The 26,059-nt window shown below is 36.0% G+C and overlaps 1 protein-coding gene across 7 annotated transcripts in view; it reads left to right on the plus strand.

Annotated features, from left to right (window-relative positions):
* The window catches only part of LOC135081030 (uncharacterized), a 168,789-nt gene that overhangs the window by 105,583 nt on the left and 37,147 nt on the right, over positions 1–26,059 (plus strand). For 4 of the 7 annotated variants that reach the window (XM_063975749.1, XM_063975753.1, XM_063975752.1 and 1 more), the window contains one exon: positions 12,539–12,596. The exons of the other annotated variants lie outside the window; for them this stretch is intronic. The gene's annotated coding sequence lies outside the window, so the exon portion shown is untranslated. The remainder of the gene's footprint in view (positions 1–12,538; positions 12,597–26,059) is intronic. 7 annotated transcript variants of the gene reach the window in all.

A 26,059-nucleotide genomic window follows, 5' to 3' on the forward strand; every position in this document is an offset into this window, starting at 1 on the left:
ATCATCAATTTTATTTTCATTACAAAAACGCATCATTTTGGTTCTTAGTAATTTCATTGTTTTCATTCATAATTCCTCCCCTACACTCACAAATCATTCGAAAGACCTAATATCGGGCAAAAACCCTCTTTCTTTCGGCTGTCATAACCGAATCCTTATTCCGATCCTGTGACATCCGAGCATAAATTCCCAGAACCCTTCTGCGCCATAAATCTATTAAGGAATAATTAACTGGTAAGTTATGGCCTGTGGCTGCACACAGGGTTGCGACTTGCGACTTTGTCGTCGGTACTTAAATGAAATCTGTGGTCCTGAAATTTGTTTGCTTCAAGCAAAAGACGTCCACCGCTGGAAAAAAGCCTTTCCTGTGTATTTCTACAGCTACTTACAGGTCCCGCGACTTTCAAAGCATTGTCGATCTACTGATTCAGAGAACGTCAACCTTTAGATCAGAATAGTTTTCTGCAGCTGGATGAAAAAAGGGGGAAATTGGAAAAATATGTATACATAATTATGTAATAATGAAATGCAGACATTTTTTTTTTGAAGGGACGCTCGCTGGTAGCTTGAAGAGCTTTTCCAACTTCACCGGGCAGAGTGGCGAGTACAGAAGGTAGGTACTCTAGCCGTTTGGCGATTCGCGAAGCCCAGGCTCGTCCGCGTCGGTCGCATCGCAGACCGACGTTCGCGATCGGGCCGTAGAAATGCAGACAGTGTAGCTTTAAACGTTTTAACTAGATTTCACCTTAGTGACTATGTGAAAATTAAGAGTAAATAACAACTTACAACAACTTTTTCTACACGATTAAAACTCAACGATTAGTCGCAAGTCTGTGAAGTCCGCACAGCTTGAATATTGCAGCATTCGTCAGTGAAGGGTCTAATAGCTCCAAACCACTTCTAACCATTAAATAATTCAATTCAGTCGTGAATTGGGCATGTCGTCACGACTTCGACATCGGCGTTTAACTACATTTTAACTGTAACTCAATCTTCTGTCGTCGTTGTGTGGGCCGTATAAATGTCTAACTTTAAAGGTATATGATATCAATTATCTACCTCGATTGGGTTATACCCGTTGAGATAAACTAAATTAGTTAATTATTAACTTAACACTAAGGCTGGGTTGCACCATTCATCATACTTTAACTTTGACAAACGTCAAACATCTGTTAAACTCCATACAAAAAACACCGGTTGTCGTTATAGTTACGGTCCAAGTTAGATGGTGCAACTCAACCTATTTTTACTAGGCAAAAAGCATTGCCTCTCTATTTTTCAATCTTTTGTTGTATATTTAAGAACTTTGGTAGGGCGTTTCTGATGACGCCACTATTTTTTGAGATTTATTTATCATTAAGCAACTAAAATCGATGTTCACAGTAATTAAAAAAAGGCTTAATAAAAAATTAAGGTGAATTGGACTCATTGGTTTAAATTGAAAATAAAGATCGCTAATAAAAAATATTTCCCCACATGAAGTTACGGTAATAAAACAAGGATTACTCATCCCTAAAACACATTAAATAGATTCTCAAATTATAAGTACGGAACCCTCAATAAAACCCAACGGCTTCTAACCTGTTACTGCCTCTAGTGGGTATAAAATGTCCCAATAAACCTGAGTTTCATGTTATAAACGAGCATACAAAAAGCGAAGCTCAAGAAAATATTCTCAACTAATATTACTAAGTACCTTTTAAGAATTTTAGTCCTAACAGTCTGGGGTTAAAAATCTACTTAAACAAGAAGTTTTAAGTAGAAGAAAATGCAAATGGTTATTAGTTTAAACAGTAATTTGTTTAAAATTTAGTCTCTGTGTCTGCAATGTATAATAATTTCCCAGGTCAGGGAGACCTATGCTCAGCAGTGGACGTCCTGTGGCTGAAATTATGATGATGAAATAAACAGTTATGATAGTATTTTCAGCCGTGATCGTAAGGTTAAGAAATACAAAGGTGACTGAGTTTCTTCTGCCACTTCTCAGCACCAGCCCATATGTGGTCCCGAAGTAGTGGTAGGGCAAGCTATATTTGGGACGTGTATAAGCGCATTAGAAGGGGCCTAAGTATGAATAAAATAATTTCATTTGATTTGATTACTTATCTGAGTATTTTGAGGGTTCCTGGATAATTAACTTTTTCACAAGGTTTTAGCAGGCCTGTTCATCTCCGCGAGTTTACATCAAAAACAAAACACGCACGATGGCCCACCTACAGGATACTATTCGACAAGGCCTCACATACGAGCGAACATTGACTCACGCACGCGTATTCTAGTGTATGATGGAAGAAAATGAAGAAAATAGTGTACTAAATACTGTGCAGTATTTAACCGCCTAAATAATAATAAAAACACAGAATGTCCTTTTTTAAGTTGCCTCAAGACACTGAGAGGTAAATAAGTAGTTAATATTATTCATGATAACATGCTAAATCATATATTTCCTCCGCCATTTTCCGCAGTTTGGCACCTCACGTCAAATCATTTTACCGAAGTCAGCCCTATAGCTTCGGCGCAGTGCCGATCACTGACGTTTGTCAACAAAATGGTGCTTGACTCTTGAGACAGGCTAAATTACACCATATTGTTAATGACATTGAGCATACATTTTTTTAAGTATCTTCGCGAAGTAAAACTTCTGTACGTAGTACTTATTATTATTCTGTGGTTTTAGGAAATATCTTACCACTTTTTCAGCGCTCCTGGAAAGCGAACTTTAAGGTTTACTTCCTAACAGATATATGAGACAGATCGTGCAGCATTAAGCTGGATCGACTAGTCAGTTTATTGATAGCCCACTTCGGCCGAGATCCTTCGGGTATATGGCCATTGGAAGGACAGAATAATGTTCTTGGTCTAGAAAGAATTGATTTTTAAATCTATTTTAAGGGGGGTTGTATCTTCAGCGCTTCTAGTGTTAAAAAGTACTTTTACACGTCCCAGTATTAACCCTACCACTGCTACGGGACAATAAATGGAGGCAGTGCTGAGAAGCAGCGCAAGAAACTCCGTCACTATTGTCAGCCTCTCTTTCAAGGGCTTATAGTATTTAAAATAGCCGTGGAAATTAAATGAGCAACCTTACAAAATACAGCATCTGGGCCTGAACTCACTGACCTGTACAAAATTCCGCAAAATTCAGTACAAAACAAAAGACAGACCAAGGCCTTTTCGCCGTGACATTGTCGGCAGCCTTCATAATTCTGGTGCCGACTTTTAATGGCGTCCATAACATAATGGCGGCCACGGGTAATGTGGCCCAACGGCACCGTAATTATAATAATTGGCCTCATTTATGGTGGTGAAAAAGTAGCTCAAATTAGGCAAGAGCCTATAAATTAAGGGACCAAGTCTTTAAGATGATGAAAAAGCTCAGGAAAGTAAAAAATAATACCGGGTAGGAGCTCAAAAACAGACACATACTAAGCTTCTAATGGTTACCTTACTTTAACGAACGATTGCTTCTTTATTCCTATGGGACTGAAACTTCTTCGTCTAGGTATTTAGCTACCAAAGACTTGATAGGCTGTGCTGAGATATTCCTCAGATCAGAGACACTATAAGAATATCAAAAACATTTTTTTTTGTTGATTGTGAGCGAGAGAGAAGACAAGATGTGCCGGAGTACTCGAGTTGTACTAGAAACTAATAATTATTCAATGGGAAAGGGAAAGAACGGAAAAGGGACGCGCGCGATAAAGTTTTTCTGTCACAATTCCACGACAAAATTCCACGCGGGCGAAGCCGTGGGCGGAAAGCTAGTACCACTCACTGATTAAAGCACGAAATCTCAGTCTATAAGTAACACCTGCAAACTTGAAATTTAAAGCCTAAGTACCTAAGGAGGTAAAACTGGGTCCATAATACCTACGAAGTCGCGCGCGGCCGCTAGTCTATAACATGAAAATTAATCGCAAAATGTGTTAGTAATCAACAACGCCTGAACGAATTTTACCTTCTATTTTTTAAATGTTCGTTGAAGTCCAAGGATGGTTTTTACGGCGAGTTTTGCAAAATACAACCCCTAAGGGGGGTAAAACGGGGTCCACGCGTAGAAAGTCGTGGGCAGCCGCTAGTTTTTAATAAAAGTCATTGAACCAGTCCAGTAATTCTAACATCGATATCGTTATTCCAACCTATGAAAAGGCAGGGCCATCTTCTTTTCAAGCTTCAGTGGATATTCAGCTGTAGACAGCTGTCCCCTGATAAACAATGTTTTGTTTTGTCTAATGGCTGAACAAAAGGAGGCCAAAATTGCAAATCGTTTGCGGGAAACGCCCGTCCAACTTTGATTTATGTCTTACGATGTACTTGTATTGTTTTTCCTCTTTAGGTAAAAATACTCTTTATTCAAGGCTTTGCTTGGAGCTATATTGTAACTGTTCGCGGTGTTGCCTGCCTGCGTTTCTTTATTTTTCCCTCATCATATTTTTTATCCCTTAGAGCAAAAGTACAACATGCGTTGCGGCACCTCAACGCAAAGATTTCGCCGTACCGCGCGACGCGGCGCCGCACCGCTCGTGTGCCCGCCGCAGATATTTCGGTCATTCTCACGATTAGGCGTTCTCAGCCTAATTACCATATCATTTTTGAAATTTGGCTTAATTGACTTAAACTCATTTAAATATAAAACACATGAAAAGTACGAATTTAACAATCGTAAAGGCGTCAAATTATTCAAAGCGGTTTTCGCGTAAATGAGATCCAAAAATGTTATGGGCACGGTAATTAGATAAGGCTAATACTTAATATAACGGTAATTAGAAAAGCTATGTAAAATAGCAAAAAAACAACATCTTGCATAGATAAATTGTACACAAATATATAGCGTCATAAAAAACGCTGTAGGTACTCTTAATAACACTTTGAAAAAAGAAAAACACTAATTTCTATTATTTATTGTATCAAGATTTTTTCAGTATACTGCAAGAATCGAGGCTATAACCGGAACACTTAGTTTCAGCAAGAAGGGGCTACGTGTCACATTTCAAATGAGAGCATTTAGCTGAATCAAAGTCTGAATCATCATTTATTTGCTTCAAATGTGGTACAAACGATGGATACAGATAATGGGTCAGGAGGTCTCACAAATTTGACTTTAAGGATATGCATATATCGAAAAAGTTATAAATGATATTAGTGTTTTTTTCTCTTTATCACCCATTATCAGATTATATTGAATTTGTAATAATGACAGTTTCAGGTCTGCATATCCCATGATTTGTCACCTCGATTCTTTTACAATAAGTTTACAGATTGATGCTATTCGCTTTCTCCTGAGCCTGAATGTAGAGTTCTCAGAATTGAGAAGGGCTGCAGCAAGTAGATTTCACTAGTCTTTGTTTGTAAGCTTTGCATGAATTTTCTACAACCTCTTTGACGTTTGGTATCACTTTAGTGGACTTTGTATGTAAACCAAGGTGCACAGCTCAATATTTTTAATACATTATTTTGAAAACGTTAAAATATTTCTACATTTGCGAGGCTAAGTCGATGCTATATGTCTACATGGGTTTTAGGATGCATTTGTATATAGTTTGTTCTCCAAGCTTCTTCTGCCCAGTATCCATTGCATATCACGAAGTTTTTTCTTTGCATAAGAAAGCAGGTAGGATGCAGTCTAGGATGGTACAAAGTGCCTATACACTCTCGTCTTAAAAAGGCCCATTGTCTGTTCATTTGTTCCCTTTTGTTCTTAATGTGATCACGCCAGGTAGGTGTTACTGGAGGACAATCTCATCTTCTTAGGGCAAAGGTGATTTGGATAGATTTTAATGGTATTATATTAGAAAATTAATGATTTAACATGTTAATATCAATGATATTAATAGTAAAAATTAATATCTGGTACGAGACATGTTTCACATAGGGGTGACGTCATCTCCTGGCCATCAGGAAGCCCCGATTTCCCTCCAGCTAACTTCTTTTCGTGGGATTACCTTAGGGGTTAAAATATACTCTAACATTCAACAACCATGCAGCAACTGAAGCTGAACATTCGTTATGAAATCGAATCTATTTCGAGGTTACTCTAACGAAAGCTTTTCAAAATTTTGATGTCAGATTGGAAGAAAAGTCCGTAAGGTTGTTATGCGAAAGTCTAGGTATTTTATCATCATACTTATTCGATCGTGAGTGCAATTTGTAGGTAATAATTTCATACAACGGTGATTATAAATATATGGTAATTAGTACATGGAAATTATAAAACGATAGTTTTTCTTCAACATTTCCAAAATCTGCAGGGTTTGCAAATACTGTCTTACTACAACGTATGGAGGCCAGAGTACCGTTTCTATTTAAATTAACAATGTAAATCTACCTTCAAAAATCTAGTATAAAAATAAGGACATGGTAAATAGAAAAATTGAAAACCAAAGATATGGTAATTATACTCTTACGCAATTCATCGACGGTACGCCAACGCAATAGACATCTATTTGCTAACAGGTCATAGAACTAACTAATGGCTCGCGCCGCGCGCGTGAATGATGTGTCAAATATCATGATTTAGGCTTGTGTGCCCAAAAACAGAAAACGTCACGGGAATTAGGACTTTCGCTCGGACAAGCAGTTTTTTAATTCTAATTATTTACATAATGGTTCTATTGAATTGATATTTTGCTATGCATGAGACAATCTTTTATACTCTTTAAAATGTTGATTGGAGTAAACCAAATCTATACGACATAAAAATTACAGCCAACTTTTAAACTTAAGTCGGTGTGCGGACGCGTAACGGTAATTAGAGAACAGAGGTTCATGAAATTAATTTAGTCACAAATACTTAAAATAGAGGCCTATGATTTAATGCACAACTGGATAGGGTTGTTAAGTAACATATAAAAATACTTGCATGTCTCTATTTTGTCATTTTTAACGATTTAACAGCCCGGACACGCAAAAACTTGCTCATCTGAGAATGGCCGATTTCTATGTAAGACCAGGCCTGTTCATCTCCGCGAGTTTACATCGAAAACAAAACACGCACGATAGCCCACCTACAGGATACTATTCGACAAGGCCTCACATACGAGCGAACATTGACTCACGCACGCGTATTCTTGTGTATGATGGAAGAAAATAAAGAAAATGGTGTACTAAATACTGTGCAGTATTTAACTGCCTAAATAATAATAAAAACATAAAATGTACTTTTTAAGTTGCCTCAAGACACTGAGAGGTAAGTAAGGTATGTAGTTAATATTATTCATGATAATTCATGCTAAATCATGTATTTCCTCCGCCATTTTCCGCAGTTTGGCACCTCACGTCACATCATTTTACCGAAGTCAGCCCTATAGCTTCGGCGCAGTGCCGATCACTGACGTTTGTCAACAGAATGGTGCTTGACTCTTGATACAGGCTAAATTACACCATATTGTTAATGACATTGAGCATACATTTCTTTAAATACCTTCGCGAAGTAAAACTTCTGTACGTAGTACTTATTATTATTCTGTGGTAAGACGACGCAGCGACACCACACCCGGCAGCGGTGAGACGCGGGACACACACGCCGTGTACTTTGGTTCTTTCATGATTTTTTATTATTATAGAAGAGTATTTAAGAAAACAACATTCTCTGCTCTAGCTAAGCTAAACAATCTTTCTCAACAAAATAATACAGCGGCACTGGCAGTTGGAAAATTGGTAGTCAGATGCCAACACCATTGAGCTATTATTGATCGCTTAAATTGAAAAAAATATCAACAAGAAAGGTTAAAACAACTAGAGATACTTAAATACTTCAATAAAATCTGTAGGCACGCCAAATAGGAATAAAATTCCTCCGTACAAATAAGTTTGGAAAAGTATTACGAATACGTGACAAAAATCAACGTTTTCGGCTTCGCCTAGGCAAATATCAGGAGAATTACTAGACAAAGTTATTTTCAGGTTTTTATCAGGCCTAGTTCGGTGGTAATGTTTGGAATACGTTATTTTTAAATGAAAGAGCGCAGTGTATAAGCTTATAAACTACTAACTTAAAAATGAGCATAAAAACTCATAAAAACCTAATTTATTTTTGCAAATAGGCTTTTAAAAAGCACTTTTACACGTCCCAGTATTAACCCTACCACTGCTTCGGTACCATAAATGGGCCAGTGCTGAGAAGAAGCAGCGCAAGAAACTCAGTCACTATTCTAGTCACTAAACTCAGCAACATTTAAATGTAGCCAAGACACAGTAAATATAATCTAACTTAGTAAAGGGTTTGGTCTTTGTTGTATTTCAAAGTAACTACATCGTTATTTCTATCTTTCATGATCATGCAATTAATTACTATAGTTATTGCGATTTGATCACCAAATCATTAGCTTCAATAGTAGGTATTATCAGATATCAGTGTGCTTAGTGCGAGTTTGCATTGTCGCTAGCGAGTGCATAATGAGTTTAATCATCAAAAAATCTATGAAGATTTTATTTATTGAAAGTATCCACCTAATTTTGACCGAAACTTTAACGATAACCAGTGTTTTTTGTATGGAGTTTGATATATTTTTGTTTGTCAAACTTAAAGTAAAGTGGTGCTACTCAGCCTTAATGCCATATTTTACGCAGTCGCTAGCTATGATCTTGCTTTATCTTTGACAAACGTCAAACTGTCAAACTCCATACAAAAAGCACCGGTAAGTGTTACGGTTTTAGGTTTACGTTTAAAATAAGGTGGTGCAACTCAGCCTTAGTGTAAATTCCTAAGCCCACAGCGAAAAAAGGTCAGGTAGAAGCTCTGATTTATTATTTTCCCGTTGACAATGAACTTGAAAAGTAACTTCGGTTTCTTGCGACCATTCTAAGGCCTAACTTACAGATTTGGTCGAATAAGGGACCCTTATGTCCGTGTCGCTCCAGTCGTTTAAGTGAATGGTATTTATGTCCGTCCACTGAGGTAATTGTCAGTTGAAATATTTACGAGCGCGGTTTGAGCCCGCTCCTGATTTATATGCTTGGGAAAAGGACGTTTTACGTAAAAGAATCGGGTGGTAAATGGGATTGTTTTTACTCACCTTTTTCTGTTGGCCAGTATCGGCTTTGTGTCTTCGCCTCGAATGATTAAGTGTCCAAAAAGTACGGAGTCTACGCTTTTAGCGTAAAGCGTTCCGGGCGATTTTTCGACGGGCTGTTTGTTATTTATCGTGGACACTGGAGTTGTAACGTTGTTTTTGAAAACACTTTTAGGCAACTATTCTTTATTTACTTTGGTAAAAGGCCGCCTAAAAGTTTGGACTGCCTAAAAGTGTTTTTGAAACTGAGAAACACCAATGATTAAATCCATAATTTATATTAATCACGAAAAACGTAATAAAGGATAATTATAGGTTGAATCCACAATTACTTAATTGGAAGAAGCATAAATTATTATTATTACATTATTAGGCAAATGTATAAATAGTTATTAATTGCCATAACATCTCACCCGCCAGTTCCTCAGTTACTCCGTGACCATGACCACACCATGGCGCTTGCAACAGTGCCGAAATATCCGAAACTCGAAATTAAGGTACATGGTAGCAATCCCGTCAATAATAAATTATTTTGTTAGTGACCATGAAAGATAAAAACAAAAATACGAAAGTCTGATTTGCTGTGTATCATTCATCAAGGTTACAGTAATAAAGTAAGCTCACTTTTTATATTTGTATAAGTTTCGTGCTAATAAAATTATGTAACACCGTCCAGATATGCTAATACGGACCTTAAAGCTTACAAACCTGTAAATATACGGTTTGCTTTATACAAAGAAACCAAGCAATTGTAGAAGTAATAAATTCACACATTTCACGACCTACAGTTAAAGGTAATCCAATTCTTAACCTAATTACTGCATGAAACTAAGCAAGAAAGACGGTAATAGTAAGCTATTTCAGTACAAAGTGGGTCGACAATTTTATAACTTCTTACTTCCAGTTTATTTCCGAAAATCAGACTATTGAAGACCATAGACGCCGCATAGATATCATTTACGATCCAAATAATCAATGTCTCTTTCTTTAAACTTGTGAGACTTGTGAGACTGCCTTACAACGCGATAAACGTTCATAACGCCATTTTATTGACTTTACGCGATAAGACCATACATTTGTCGTCTAAAATCATAGATAAGATTTTATCACGGCGCGCATCCTTCGTAATTCTGAAGCTAGTAGAAACAAACGTTGTATTTTATTCTACACATTCAATAAACATGGTGAAAGTCCTACAATTTAGCTCCTGTATAATAAATAAAACTGCAATAATATTTTGGACAGTTTTATTGATATAAAAATTTGTACTAACTCCTAGCAATTTTTATAATTCGACAATTTTATGCAAAGCCGCCTCTATAACTCTCACTTGTCTATGCTCCAAACGAACTTTTAACTGGAAAATTGTAGAACGCATTTATAGATACGGTCTTTAGCTATCCCTTGGGAGTGATCAATCGCTACAATTGGAACAAATGAAAAGACCCCGTGGGATGTGTTCAGTACTAATTTTAAAGTCTGCTCGCTGTGTTTTTACCTTTATTGGCAAAATAACTTTTTTGCCTTTTAATTTTACGGCTGTGAATGAAATAAATTGAGGAAAATATTTGTTGTTAGGACGTTTATAGGTTAGGGAATTTATTTATAGGATGAGAAGGGTAGAAAAGCAAAAAAACTTGTTTTCAACCCATCCAATGTTCTATTTAGAATGCTACTTACTTTTTCATTGATAAATCAAGCGTCAAATTATTATACACAACTAGCTGTGCCCGCGACTTCGTACGCGTGAAAACCCGTTTTCGCAACATTTTTCATTGATGCTCTGCTCCTATTGATCGTAGCGTGTTGATGTATAGCCTACAGCCTTCCTCGATAAATGGGCTATCCAACACTGAAATATTTTTTCAAATCTGACCAGTAGTTCATAATCATAATCATCGTTCCGGAGATTAGCGCGTTCAAGTAAACAAATAAACAAACAAACTCTTCAGCTTTATAATATTAGTATAGATAAACGCGTTATCCTATGCTAGCCGCTCTCTCTCTTTCTATTTCCCTTTATGTTTTTTTATGCAGAAAAAGCGAGGTATTTGACTGCAATTGCAACTAATGTTAAGTGAGATGCAGTCTAGGATGGTACATTATCTGCCCTGTAAATGCCTATTGTGTCTGTGTGTGTTGTATGCTCACATAAGTGATTCATTTATACATATGTAAAGCTACTGGATTTTTTTCTCTATCTCTCTCAGATTATCTGTAACGGTTTACAGCTTTAATAGATTTCTCGGCTTAGTCTAAAAGCGGAACTAATGAGCTTATCCACTTCGAATCATTACGGGAATGAGCTTACGGATGATCAAAGTGATTTCATCAATGTATCTTAACTCTATTGGTTTAAATCGTTTAATTGATTGTAGATAATTAAAGTAGGTTTTGTACTCATAAAATTTACTCAATGCAATTCACGAAGGTGACCTTGACATGTGTGGTGGCTCGCTACTATAGTTTACAAAAGTTTTAACATACATTATTACACTATTATTAAACTTCTCTAGCGTAAATAAGTAAAACAAACTACAAGTGCTCGCCAGAGTGAGAAAAAATCTACCGTAGGTGATAGTCTATATATATATAAAAGAAAGTCGTGTTAGTTACTCCACTTATAACTTAAGAACGGCTGAACCGATTTAGCAGAAAATTATCAGGGAGGTAGTTTAGAGCCAGGAGAAGGACATAGGATACTTTTTATCCCGTTCGAAATAAAAAAAAAGTCTGCTTATTTATTGCCATTAAGGCGGAACAAAGTTCGCCGGGTCAACTAGTTAAGGATAAATCACAAAATTAACTCTACCTCCCAAACTAAGAAAAATCGTAGAACATACATATGGGGTTGATTTAGATACACCTTGATGTAAGGAATTTAAATTTTAGCTTTGAACGTCAACTGGCCATCCTGTATACTATGGTACTATTCAAATCAAGAAATTGTGGGTTCCCAAAATTCCACACACTGTTTCAACTTGTTCATATTTATTTAGGTTGGCCTTTATCCAAGTATAATCAAGCCATTTAGTTATAAAAATGTAAAATATAAAGTTACCTTCACAGTTATAATATCAGTGGGAACATACATAATTATTTTAATTTCTCTATTTTCATTTGGAATTTATCATATCTACAGGCTCATGTTCCAATTAGTCATGTTTTATTCAATTAAGTACTTCGCTCGAATTTTTACTAAAAACATTTTTCGTCGAACTTATCTGTATTCGACAGCTTTTCATCAACAGCCCTTTACAGTCCACTGCTGGACTATGAGCCTCCTCCACTATAGTGGAGGGTTTTGCCATAATCTCCACGCTTGGCAGGCGGGTTGGAAATCGCAGTTTAAAAGATTGATGTTTTTCAGAGAGCGCTGCTGCCCATTCTCTGTTTGATGTGTAGTCCCTAAGTCGCCTCTTACGACACCCGCGGGAAGAGTAGGGGTTGGTGACAAATGTATTCTACTCTGCCGTCACCACACGGCTTTACGACAGCTTTTAATGTTTTAAATCTGTTTGTTTCAGAACATGAAAAATCTCTTTTTTCCATCGCTGGAGATTTGCTGATAACAATTCAATTGTGGTGAGTTAAATTTATTATTGTTTTGTGATCATTGATTTGATATGATTTAAGCTATTAGTGGATTTATTAAAAGACTAGCGGCCGCCCGCGACTTCATATTCATAGTCATAAATGTTTATTGCATCATGTATCGTACGCGTGGATCCCGTTTTACCCCCCTAAGGCTGGAGTTTCGTAAAATCCTTTCTTAGCGGATGCCTACGTCATAACATCTACCTGCATGCCAAATTTCAGCCCTTTCACGCCTAAATAACTAAACTGATTTTGATGAAATTTAGCATAGAGATAGTTTGAGTCCCGGGAAAGGACATAGGATAGTTTTGATCCCGGTTTTTGAAACAGCGACGCGCGCGATAAAGTTTTTCTGTCACAGACAAAATTCCGCGGGCGAAGCAGCTGGCGGAAAGCTAGTATTGTATGTATGTAAGTAATTGGGATATTATTCGGATGTCTGTGCTATAGAATCCGTTCAACCCTAGTTCTTTCAAAACAAATGAAAATAGGTGCCATCATTTCCGTCCATGGTAGTCCACTGTTGGACGTGAGCCGCTCGCAATGAACGCCACAATGCAGGCTCTCTCTTTTTTATCCACTTTCATCAATCATAATTTAATTTAGGCATATCTTTTTTAAGAAAATCCGGTATTCTATAGATTAATAAGACAAAGGACAGTGCCATTCATTAATCTTATTCAATCTCTTAAAATAGAAAGTAATCTGCATTAGCCATAAGGAAAATTTGTTTATCTACCATGATTATAAAAATCTAAACATATATAACTCAAAGGTATACAGGCTGACTGACTGACATAGTAATCTTAAAGACAAGCAGGTAGATGTTATGACGTAGGCATCCGCTAAGAAAGGATTTTACGAAACTCCACCCCTAAGGGGGTAAAACGGGATCCACGCGTACGAAGGGCGCGGCCGCTAGTACCTTATTTAATTACTTCGATAATAATGTTTTTACTTTATTTTCTTTCCCTTCGCCGAACCCCGTTTTTGTAATAACCCAATTTCCATATGTTCCGTGGAATCCATAACCCAAAAACTATGCTAGGGCTGTGGCTTGACTGTGAGCGGGGAGTAAGAACAATATTATCATGACCAAATATTAACATCAGGTTTATTGTAATGTCTGATAGTCGAAGTCTTTATTTGTTTTGAAACTTAACCAGTGTAAATAAAGGTTGTGAGTTTCAAAGGGTTATCTCGAAATCTGTGATTTTGATTTAAGTTTAAATTCGGGTTGGATTTCTAGACCGTCCAAAGTAATATTCCTACTATTTCTTACAACCGGGTACTTCTCAGATATTGATATTAATATAAAGTTTCTGCACTAATATTAAAGTTTCAGCGTCTAACCAGAAATTACTATTTGAAATGTTACTTCGGTTTACTTATAAAGTAGGTAATTAAGTGTTAAAAAACATAGGTACACACGATAATAAATAAGCTCACCTTGAAAACTAGATTGTTCTTTTACAAGCTATTCCACATCTTCTTCTTCTTCTTGTCGTGTCGACAACAAACCTACACAGTCTCAGCCCAAAACTCTGCTACAAGAGTGGCGTTGTCAGTATCATTAATTAAATCTTCCTGCGTGCAGTTGTTTGAGCACGCAGGGCATGACATCGTGACGTACTTTATTTATTGGAGAATACACCACACTTGCACTCCAAATTTGAGCAATCCAAGAAACCCCACCTGAACAGATTGTCCTCATCCACATAATGTTCAATGATTCTAGCTCAGTATCTCTACAAACATCTTTTTTACAGTTTCTTAATTCTTCTTCGGACTTCGGACGCAGGTTGGCCGTAGTAAGGACAATCTGGTGAGGTGGGGATTCTAGGATGGCTTAAACGGCTATGGAGTGCACGTGCGGTTTTGTTCCCCAGTCGATGAAGCACCTGATGTCGTGCCCTGAGTGTCCAAGCAACTTCACTCAGGAGGATTTGATGAGTGCTACTGACAACGCCACTCTTGTGGCGGAGTTTTAGGCTGACACTGTGTAGGTTTGTTGTCGACACGAAAAAAAGAAGAAAAAGTTTCTTAAATTGCAAAACGCCTTGACCAAAGCCCCAACTCGCCAAGACTAACCGTCTACATATTGATATACTAACACATTTGACACTGATGGATTGTTAGCACGCCCTTATGCTATTTCGTTATTTTCACGCGAGTTTTTGGGTACATTACTCATTTACAAGAAGGGGTAACGGGCTAAATCACGCTATTAACACAATACACAAACATACAGTAAATTATATTTAGAACTAGCGGCCGCCCACGACTTTGTACGCGTGGATCCCGTTTTACCATCTTAGGGGTGGAGTTTCGTAAAATCCTTTCTTAGCGGATGCCTACGTCATAACATCTACCTGCATGCCAAATTTCAGCCCGTTCCGTCTTGTGGTTTGGGCTGTACGTTGATAGATCACTATGTCAGTCAGTCAGTCACCTTTGAGTTATAATAATATATATTTAGATTAAATGGGTCAAAAAACAAAACAACAGAAAATGAGGACAGGTACTGGCACTGATAAATAAATGTACACAACTTGTACAAAAATAACCATCGCACTGAGAAAAACGATACTGATCTATTTTATTTATTTTCAACTTTGGTAAACAGGAAAAAATAAGTATGCGGAACAAATACCTAATTTATAACGACACGTGTACATATAACTGGCCCATTTATTGTCCCGAAGCAGTAATAGGGTTAATACGGGGACGTGTAAAAGCGCTTTTAAAAAAAATCAAACATTCAAACAGGGAATAAAAATATGCTCGATGGGGCAGCAAGTTTCTGGAACGAAGGCAACGTGAGACGTCCACACGGTGGACAGACGACCTTGTAACGGTTGTAGGAACCGGCCAATCTAGGAATCATTAGGTCCAAAGGCTTTATGTTCAACAGTGGACGTCCTTTGGCTGAAATGATTAATGATACTACAATTCCTTACTTTCTCAGCTTGCCCTGTTGTTAGCTGGTAGAGAATGCCACCAGGAATTAAGTCCGCCTCTGTAAAGTATTTATGTCCAAGTACCTAGTTAATAAATAAAAAAGTTTTTTTTTACTTCTGAGAACTGAACAGGGCAGGGCACATAGTACGTATAACTGACGGCCGATGCAGCAAAGTTCTGGAATGGAGGCCGAGTACCGGAAAACGCAGCGTGGGACGGCCACCTATAAGGTGGACCGACGACATCGTAAAGGTAGCAGGGAAGCGCTGGATGCAGGCTGCTAACAATCGATCAACATAGAAAGCATTGGGGGAGGCCTATGTTCAGCAGTGGTCGTCCTATGGCTGAAATGATGATGATGATGAGAACTGAACCTAAGCCTTCCACAACGAAACGAGCTTTTCCTTATCGAGCCTACTGCATCCTCCAGTGTTGTGCCTCTATTATTCTGAGCTTGGAGCTTTCAAGCAAGTTTGTTTTCCGGTTTTTGAGAGGCCGTGTTTACCATTGTTTGAACAACCTTGTGTATTGTATTCGGCTTAACGATTGATTTTTGTGAACGTTTTAATAACCGAGGTAGGTTATAAAGATATAAATCATGGTTAGTTGACATTGAATACCATTGTATGTTTACAAACGATTATTGTAAAGACCATGCTTGTTCAATATTTGATACGATGATTGACTATAATTGCATGGTTAAAATAAGTTTGAGTAGACGTTATTTATAAATCCATGGTTAAAAGTCGACTGTATTGATTTGTTTAAAATAGCAGTTTGAAAGTTGTACTGTTTGGACCTTGGGTTCAAAATTCAATTCCCGCGTGGGACAAAATATAAAAATAAGTTCCTGTATCCGTTTTGTTAGGACTTATGTCCTAGTTCATGCTATGTCCAGTATTGTCCAGTTATACGTTATAGTTATGTCCAGTAAGAAGTTCTTACTGTATTTAGTACCCCGTAGTAGTAGTAATAGTAGTAGTAGTTGCCCCGTACTTACTGCCCACGGGCTATGTTCATCAGAAATAAGTATAGGATTCTAATAGTGAAAAAATTTTCAAATCGGTCCAGTACCATCGGTCCAATACAAATAAACAATCAAATCTTTCTTGTTTATAATTTAGTGTAAATAGTAACTTTCCTAGAGAATGGGAACAAAAGTCCCATCAGACCATTGACTAATTGGAGTTATGAAAATCACCCTCAAAATCAATACTACGTTTCAACGCATCGCGTGCTACAATCTTTTTGTAGCAAAACAATACTACGGCTATAAATATTTCGTAGAAATCGTAGTATGAACTTGTAGACGCTCATCGTAGCGTCGTAGTGTTTCGTAGCAGAACTACGGCTATTTTCGTAGCTTGTAGCTACAATGTCAATACGCCTGCATTTACAAACGAGGCTTGCTTAGGTGAAGCAGCAAATCGAACGCACAGCGTTGAATAGAGCTTTGTGATTGGTTCGTGTGTCACCCTGTGCGTCCACGCGCACTGTTAGACCACATAGTAATGTTTGTGAATACGGGCGTTAGTGTGTGCCTTTTCGTGCGGGTGGGCTTGCGTATTTTTGTTTATTTGAAGAGAAGACATGCTCTGTATTATTTTGAGGTCATTAAGCATTGCATTGTCAAAGTAATATAATAATTGTTACATTTGAAAGTACCTAGTCATTGTATTAAATGTTCAAAAGTTTATTAACTGACTTAAAAAAAGTCGAGGTTCTCATGTCCGTTGTATGCTATTTTTATGCTGTTATTATTAATATAGCAATTACAGCTAGAGTTTGTGAGGGCGATTTTAGAAAAAATGAAAAATCGTTTAATTTTACAAATGTTATAAAAAGCGCAGTTGCACTATGCGGGAAATTGACCAAGACATAAAATAAAGTGTAAACACGCACTTCATTTGTTTCGCTTTGCGTCGCCCATACTTGTGCGTGCTCGCGCTTCTGTTCGATTTTCCTCATAATATTTAGAACTTTCGCGTTTCATTTCAATTAAAATAGTAAGACACGGGTCACAGTCTGCTTGTGACCACGGCTGCAGCATCGCAGCCGAAACGTCAAGCCGTGAGTACATAATGTAACTCATTAATAAACGTCGCATTAAGACCCGTGTCTGACTATTTTAATTTCCCTCGTAGTGTACCTGTGCCGTAAGTTACTTACGTGACGTTAGAACTTATTTGTCGCTTATAAGTAACATTTTAAATTCAATGAAACCACTTCAAACTCTATTTATATTACACAATAATGAAGTCACTAACAGCTCTTTCATTGAACATAATATTTTAAAAACTTGCCCAATGTTATCATATCACACATAAAGCATATTTTCGTATGATATTGCTCCACAAAAATGTAATATTGTCGTTAATACGGATAGCTACGATAATAAATACGCCAGTATGTTATGTGAGGTGGGAATGCGAGGCGTCACGCTATTCTAAACTGATCGCGGTCACGATATGAAGATAAGTTTGGTACAGAACCTACACTGGTTTGAAATCACATTTGAGGTACTCTATTTGTACCTATTTTTTGTTATTCTTTCGCCGTCATGAAATGAAAAACAGTTCGGCACAGAACTACACACTGGTTCACATCACATCTGAGATGCTGAATTCGTACCTATTTTTTGCTAGTTTTTCGCGGTTAAGAAATTAGTAACAGTTTTTAGTACATAACCGTACTGCACTCGCAGATCACAGAGGCAGTGGTGAGACTTGCTTCAGATCCAGAGGTACCGGGTTCGAATTCCAGTTTTACAAAATAATTGCAGCATGGGATCTGAATTTGGATCTCTTAACCTCAAATTATGTACTTTATCGTACACTTTCTCACAAAAATGATATCAAAATAAGGGGTGTCTGGGAAAAAAATACTGTGTCTTTAATCTTTGGCTAAACGTAGTTTATTTAAAAAAATACAATTCTGAATCGAAAAAGTTATGTGCCTGGTGGAAATTCATTCTTATTTTTTGTTCAAGTTAGGAGCCATTATTTTGTGAGGAAAGCAACATTGTTGCCAGTGTTTATTTGATAATTCATTGTGTAAATAGCTAATAGAATCCTGGAATATTTCCAGGGTATTTTATTCCGTCACTCGGGAAATAATAAATATTCTCAATTGTAAGTGATATAGAGATAACTGGTACAGTGTAGTATCTCTTTCAATACACATTAAATTGTATCATTAACTTTTTCTCAAGGCAGAATGCATGTAAGTCAGTTTGTTACAGGTCCTTATAAGCTTTTATGTTATTCTACTCATAAAAAAAACTCATACTAAAACTCATTTATTTTTGCAAATTATAGGCTTTTAAAAAGAACTTTTACACGTCCCAATATTAACCCTACCACTGCTTCGGGACAATAATGGGCCAGTGCTGAGAAGAAGCAGCGCAAGAAACTCAGTCACTATTGTACTGTACTTATAAACAATAACACTGTTATAGCGTTTGGGGGTTTTACGTGAAAGAGTTACAAACATCCAAAATCACAAATTTTCACATGTATAATATTATTATATCTTAAAATTTGTGCCTAATACCGCAGACTACACCAAATTTATGGAAATAAATCTAAAAAATCTGAATAATTAAAATCAAAATCAAAATTTTCTTTATTTGTTTAGACTAATTAAATTAGTTCTTTCAAATCGTCAAATGCTCTTAAGGAGCCTATACATGTCTCATTCTTTTTTTGCCCTACAAAATAAATTTAAAAATCAGGCAAGTCTTGTGATTACGTCACTCTGGGCTCAAATCTGGGCTGTTTTTACCTGTGTCTAAATTTAGAAAACTTTATAAAAGGACCTTTATTAGTTTTTATTACTCCTTCAAGTAAATGTTCAAACTTTGTTTTATAAAAAATTTTCCTACATTTATAAATTGCTCAGCTATTAAAGAATTTCAAAGAATTTGAATAATTGTTTCAAGTTAATGGGAGGAAATGGGTGAGCATTTATCGTATAATAGTAATAATAAATATCCTTGGACATTTTACACTGTGCCTCTAGTCCCAAACTAAGCAAAGCTTGTACTATGGGTACTAGACAATGGATATAGGTAAATATACTTCAATACTTTTTTCTGAAATACATCACAAACAAAAAAACTAGTAATTGATGCCTCCAACTGCATTTGTGAACACTTTGTCTTGTTTCTATCTTTTCAGTTCATTTTTGCTTACATGACATAAAATATTTTTTTAATAATTATAAACTTACTACCTACCCTTTTTCACATGAACGCGTAGAGATATTAAAGTTGAAATTCATATCAAACACTTCTTAAATCTAATTGCCTCTAAAGTGTGAAAAATTCTAAATCAACGCAAAAATTCAAAACGCTGAGGTAGGTACCTACCTATAATCATACCGCATATTTTGAAATTCGCCACTACTCGCAACGGAATCAAAACTTAAAGACTACTACGATACCTATCTAGTAAGTAATTTGATTTAAGGGAGAGTCCGCTAATTTGGACCAGTTTTTTTCAATCCCATTTTACACATAGTTTTCTTTTGTTTTTGCTAATGTCCATGGTATATAATAAAAGATACATTATTCAACTTACTATTTCATAAGTATTAATAAACATGATTGTTATATATTTAGCACAAATCAACAAAGTACGAGTTCAGAGCTTCGGTCCAATTTAGCCAACCGGTTCGATAATTTGTACCACAGGGTTACTAAATTGGATTTCAATAAATTTCAAGCCTATAAAAAAACTATGGCAAAATATTATACGATACATTCTTAACAAATTAGGAAACGAAAAGGAACAGTAGTTAATAACATAGACAATCGATATTGTTTTACACGTTATCACGATTTTGAGTACAAGTTTTGTAATTCCAATTATCGTAACGCACACTTGTACCTAATCTACTTTGCCAGTCTTTTGCTTTCATTTATTGTTAGTCAAACATAACTACGCTGTTATAACTTCAAAATACGATTTACTAAAAAAAATTTCAAAATCCTTTAGTAAAGTTCCATACAACTTGATGTGGTACAATTTAGCCGACTAGGTGATAGTGCTTTTAAAAAATTGGTAAAAAACATAGCTTATAAATATCGAAAAATGTTTCAAATAATTGTAATCCACACTAATTTACGCTTCCAAATAATATATTAGAAACACCCTGTGATTAAATTTAACAAAATTACAAACTAAACATGTATTGTCAAAAGTTACTTGAAAACAATGAAAAAATACATTATAAAATAAAACACACGTGTTTGTTGTCACGGCAAAAACCACATGGCCGATATTAATTGATTTTAGTTGTGTATCGCTTAGTGTGGCAGTTACAGACATTCAATAAATACTTTACGAAATATGAGGGTGGTACAATTTACCCGGCGGTACAATATACCGAACTCTCCCCTAATACGTCATAAATTGTAAACCGCTACGTTTGTACGGCGGAACCCTCGGTGTGCGAATCCGACTCGCACTTGGTCGGTTTTTTTTATTAAAGATCGTAAACGAACTTTTACACCCTGTATACGGAATCCAGAGCGTTATCGGCGCCACATTTTCGTGTATTTATTTACTGTCTGTCTGTTCACATTAATAAACCGCGTCAGATAGCAGTCTTATAATGTAGTAATGTAGAGTAAGACCCTTTGAAGGGTAACCCTGTATTTTTTTATATTTAATTCAATTTCATTATTGTAAACCGAATTGAAAAAAAAAATCTTTAAATTTATTACATTTCGAACGTAGTTTGTATACTTTAACCTTTAAAATAGCACATACTAAGAATAAAACTATGAATGTTTATATGCGTCGTTTTCTAAATTTTATTTCCATGAGACTCTTTAATTTCTCATAATATTTATCATTAAAATAAGTTAAAAAATGACGTAACAGGCAAACTAAAGTGTGTTACTTCAATTCACAGTCCGCATTTTACTGTACCCTTAGTCAATATTATGTCACTGGTTTGCGATTAACACCTAGTAGCCTTAATACAAACCTATTTGAGATCAACAGCTAGCAGGCGGCTTACTAAGCCTAATCCTATAAAGCATTGGTTCCCAAACTTATTTGAGATATTCGACAAATAAATCCGCCCCCCCCCCCCCTAGTCAAGATTATTTATTGGTCGTATCGAGCAGTCTGGAATGCTTTCTCTCAGCGGTCGCAGGTTTTTTATACTTAAGTACACAGATGGCCCACGCCCCCCTTTAAAGGTCTTTGCGCCTCCCCTGGGGCCTCCCCACTTTGAGGACCAATGCTATAAAGCCATAAATGTGTAACGGTGTTGGTACCAACTGCTCATCAAGGTAACGCTATAACACCTTATGTAGGTACTTGGAATAACTGCTATTTTACTACAATATGTAAAAGCTGGTGTGCTACCGCACATAACCACTTAAGTCTGACGCTGAATTATTTGTTGATGTGTGTCAGACACAACATCTCTGCATTTAAACTAATAAAAGAAAACTGTAAGTACGACTATATCAAAAACTAAAGACGTATGCTTCACTGAAAAGAAAACTTTAAACGACTAATTTGATCTTTATACTTTCTCATATAAAAAAACTTCTCTTATAAATTATGGATAGAAATTAAAATTCTTTTTCTTTTTAATGAGCCTACTCCATCTATTTAAATTGTTACACTCGCGTGCAAAAAAACCGCTTAAAACAAAGCAGTCGGTATAATTCGTGACCGAGGGTAATAATACGTTAAAATAAACCCGGAATCGATACCAGATGACCTTACAAGTTATTTTATTAAACGATCTTTAAAATATAGGTACAATGTATTCTTTTACGCATTACGAGGAAATTCTTAGCCTGCGTCTCACCTATGGAAAGTGATAATCAGGCCGAAGGTGGATGCGTGTTTTACCCGGAATTCTCAATCACAGAGGAACTATCTTACCTCCAACTGCGGGAACACAACATTGTTGTTTGGCGACAGACTTAGGTAAGATGGTGGTAGCTAGCCAACCAACCGAACCGTGCAGAATTCTTCAGTTACAGTATTGCCAATATACAGGGTGTTAGGTAAATGGGTATATGAGCCGACACCAGCCCATGTTATCATGGTCTTATAAATGGTATGGTGAAGTCAGAAAATTAATATCTTCATTTTAATTATTTTAATTTTCACACAAATCGGATTTTATAAAATTTATTTTGTATGAAAATTAAAAAAAAAAATGATGATATCAAATTTCTGACTTCACCATACCATTTATATGCCCATGTTAACATGGGCTAGTGCCGGCTCATATACCCATTTACCTAACGCCCTGTAGACAATTGAAATGATATCTTGTATTTAAATGAACTTTATAGTCACCATTTTCTCAGCTTAGCAACCCCATAACTTCTCTGTCCCAAATAATAACCTTATAAATAATGTCGTAAGCCCAAAGTTTGTCTGCCGAAAGAAATGAGATAATAATGCCAGTTAATTTATTAAAGTAATCCTTAGATATATTATGGTTTATGGGATACATTATAGTTTATGCGTGGGTTGTCGCCTGGTCTGGATTATGGTCATTTGTAATAATATGGTATAGCAAATGATATTGTCACATAATAATGAAAATAAAGTGCAAGGAGCTTAGGCTGGATTGTACCATGTTACTTTAACAATAACCGGTGTTTTTGTATGGAGTTTGACAGATTTTTGACGTTTGTTAAAGTCAACGTAAGATGGTGCAACTCAGCCTTAGGCCCGACTGCGCCAGAAGGAGGGTTATGTTTTGTTGTATGGAGTTTGACAGATATTTTATGTTTGTTAAAGTCAAAGTAAGATGGTGCAACTCATGTCAAGGACAAGTCGGCACACAACTATGTAGGTATAGAAAATTGCGTCAGCTCTATGAGCTAGCTAATTTAGCTTGGCCTGCAACTGGAATTATGAAGAAAAAAGAATTTGACGCTTATGAACTAACGTAAACTTTGACTGTATAAAACATAAAACCAAACAAAACCTATTAAATGATATACTTACTGCAAATAGTTTTCATATTATAGACAAATAATATTTTAATTCGACTTCAAAAAAGGAATAGGGTCTTAATTCAGTTATCTATGTTACTTTTATACACGTTCCTGAACCTTAGCAGGCTGACACCGATACCGAATCATAGAAGTTATGTTTCAGTAGGTAACATCATTCATAGAGCTTTATATAGATAGATAGATATTTATTTGCATCACCATAATGTAACATAGGTTAGATAAGGCTTTAATAGTCAACATTATAATCAAGGCCGACAAACATTGACACTCATTAAAATAGTAAGACACGGGTCTTAACGCGACGTTTATTAATGAATTACATTATGTACTCACGGCTTGACGTTTCGGCTGCGATGCTGCAGCCGTGGTCACAAGGAGACTGGCGGCTCGCGGCGTCGTCCGTTCGGGCGGGCTTGAACATTTTCAACTACCCTCATATTGTCATTTGTTACACTCATTGTCTATATTGCTAGTGGTGTGACATTATTTTGTCTCCATAGTGATATATCGAGAACACGAAGTAATTTTAGTATTTACTTTCTTGGAATACTAGGCTAAGATATAGATCTTAACTGAAATTGTATTGACATAGACTATTGTTTATTTATTTCAATCATTTAAGTAATTTTAATTTACCCTAGCAAATGGTTCGTTTCAGTTTATAACTTTAAGTTTGTATAACGTTATTATTGTGTGCTCACTAGAATAATTAAAAACCAATAGCTATTTGAATATTACATTACTCTTGGTATTTAAATATACATTTATAGGACTAGCGCTGAACTAAGTTAGTACCTGAGGTATGAGAGCGGCACGGGACCCTGACATTGACATTTTGACGTGTCAGAGCATAATATAAATGTGAAGGAGTTCTGAAGTCTCGTGACGTTTGACGTTACAATAAAATTGGCAGGTAGTTTCTAATTACTCATAAGAGAGGCCTCCATAATTGATATATCTTTTCTTAAAGGTTTTAAACCTTTGTTTGTCACCTGTCATCTGCTTTGCAATGGAGGGAAGTCGAACCTTAATTTCGAACTCCTCCTATGTTCTTCTGATTAATTTCGTTGCGGGTCCAATGACAGTTTAACTTTCCCCCGGGACAAACTTGACCTTCATTGGTTGGGTTATTGGCGGTCAAGCTGTAGATCCTGGCTACACAGGAGTTGCAGTGGTGGGAATAGGGTTGCCAACCGTACTCTAAAATAGAGTATTGTCCTCTATATCATGTAGGCGTACTCTACAATCTATAACACTAATAGAGTACGCTAAAATACTCTTTTTTACAAAATGTTTACTAAACTAGTGCACGTCTGTAATAATATGCAAAAATCCATAATCAGAATAAAAAAAGACTTAATATGTTGAATTTAATCATTTAGAACAAATTATAGAAGGAAAACTTAATTTACAAAACTAAACATACAGATGGACAGTTTATATTCAGAAGTAATAAATTTAAAAGAACTCCAAGCCGAATTGTTTAATAACACAGATTTTATGCAAAAATCTACTGCAGAAAAATGGCAATTTATTTTTTAAAATGTCCTGAAGAATTTGATTGTTTAAAAAAAATTATTAGCTATATACTCTGTTGCCGCATCTTCAGCATTTACTGAAAGTCTTTTCGGTCATGAATGTGAAATTATGAAGTGGCGAGAAGAGAGAAACAGAGCTTCATTGAATTTAATCAAAAATGAGCTCTCGATATATATACATTTAGAGTTGGAATGTTTGGACTCATACAAGTCCTTTAAAAAAAATGAAAAATTGTTATGTGCTGCAAAAAGTACAAAAAAAATACCTTTTTAAAAGTACAAAATAAATGATACTCTTTTTCGTAAGTCCGTACTCTTTATTTACCTCCTTTAAAGTCATATATACTTTATTTCTTCTAAAAAAAGTTGGCAACCCTAGGTGGGAACGAGAGGTGGGAATAGTCCCGTTTGACGTTACATAACGCCCTTATACCTCAGACACTGACTGAGTTTAGCGTTATATCTATAGAAATCCAACTAATGAACGGTCTAACTGAATTTAAAGGTCCAAAAAGTTTGCCCAAATTGCCCGACGATCCCTAAAATAGTTATAACTTATAAGCTCGTTATTATTATGTTATTATTTTAGAAGGCTTACAGCTGGTAATAGTTTGGGAAAATGAAATTTGCCCGGTCATTTACATTTTGTTCCGTGCCATGAGTAACTGGCAGTCTTAATAAAAAATAAATAAATAAACCGAACTAATATTTGTCGCGAAAATACAAAACTACTTACATCAATTAAAGTAATCTGCGCGCTTAAGAATAAGCTGCATTAACTAAAAAAAAAACAGTTTTTCGACATTAAAATTTCTTAGCGATTATTAGAGTCGCTTCTCAAACTTTTTTTTATTTAAAATTAGTTTTTAGAGTTTTTATGACAATGCGACATAACTATTATGTCGTAAAAAAAGTATTTTAAACGCGCACTAGTTTACTATACTTAA

Source organism: Ostrinia nubilalis, chromosome 19, assembly GCF_963855985.1.
Source record: "Ostrinia nubilalis chromosome 19, ilOstNubi1.1, whole genome shotgun sequence".
In the NCBI taxonomy this organism is placed as follows: domain Eukaryota; kingdom Metazoa; phylum Arthropoda; class Insecta; order Lepidoptera; family Crambidae; genus Ostrinia; species Ostrinia nubilalis.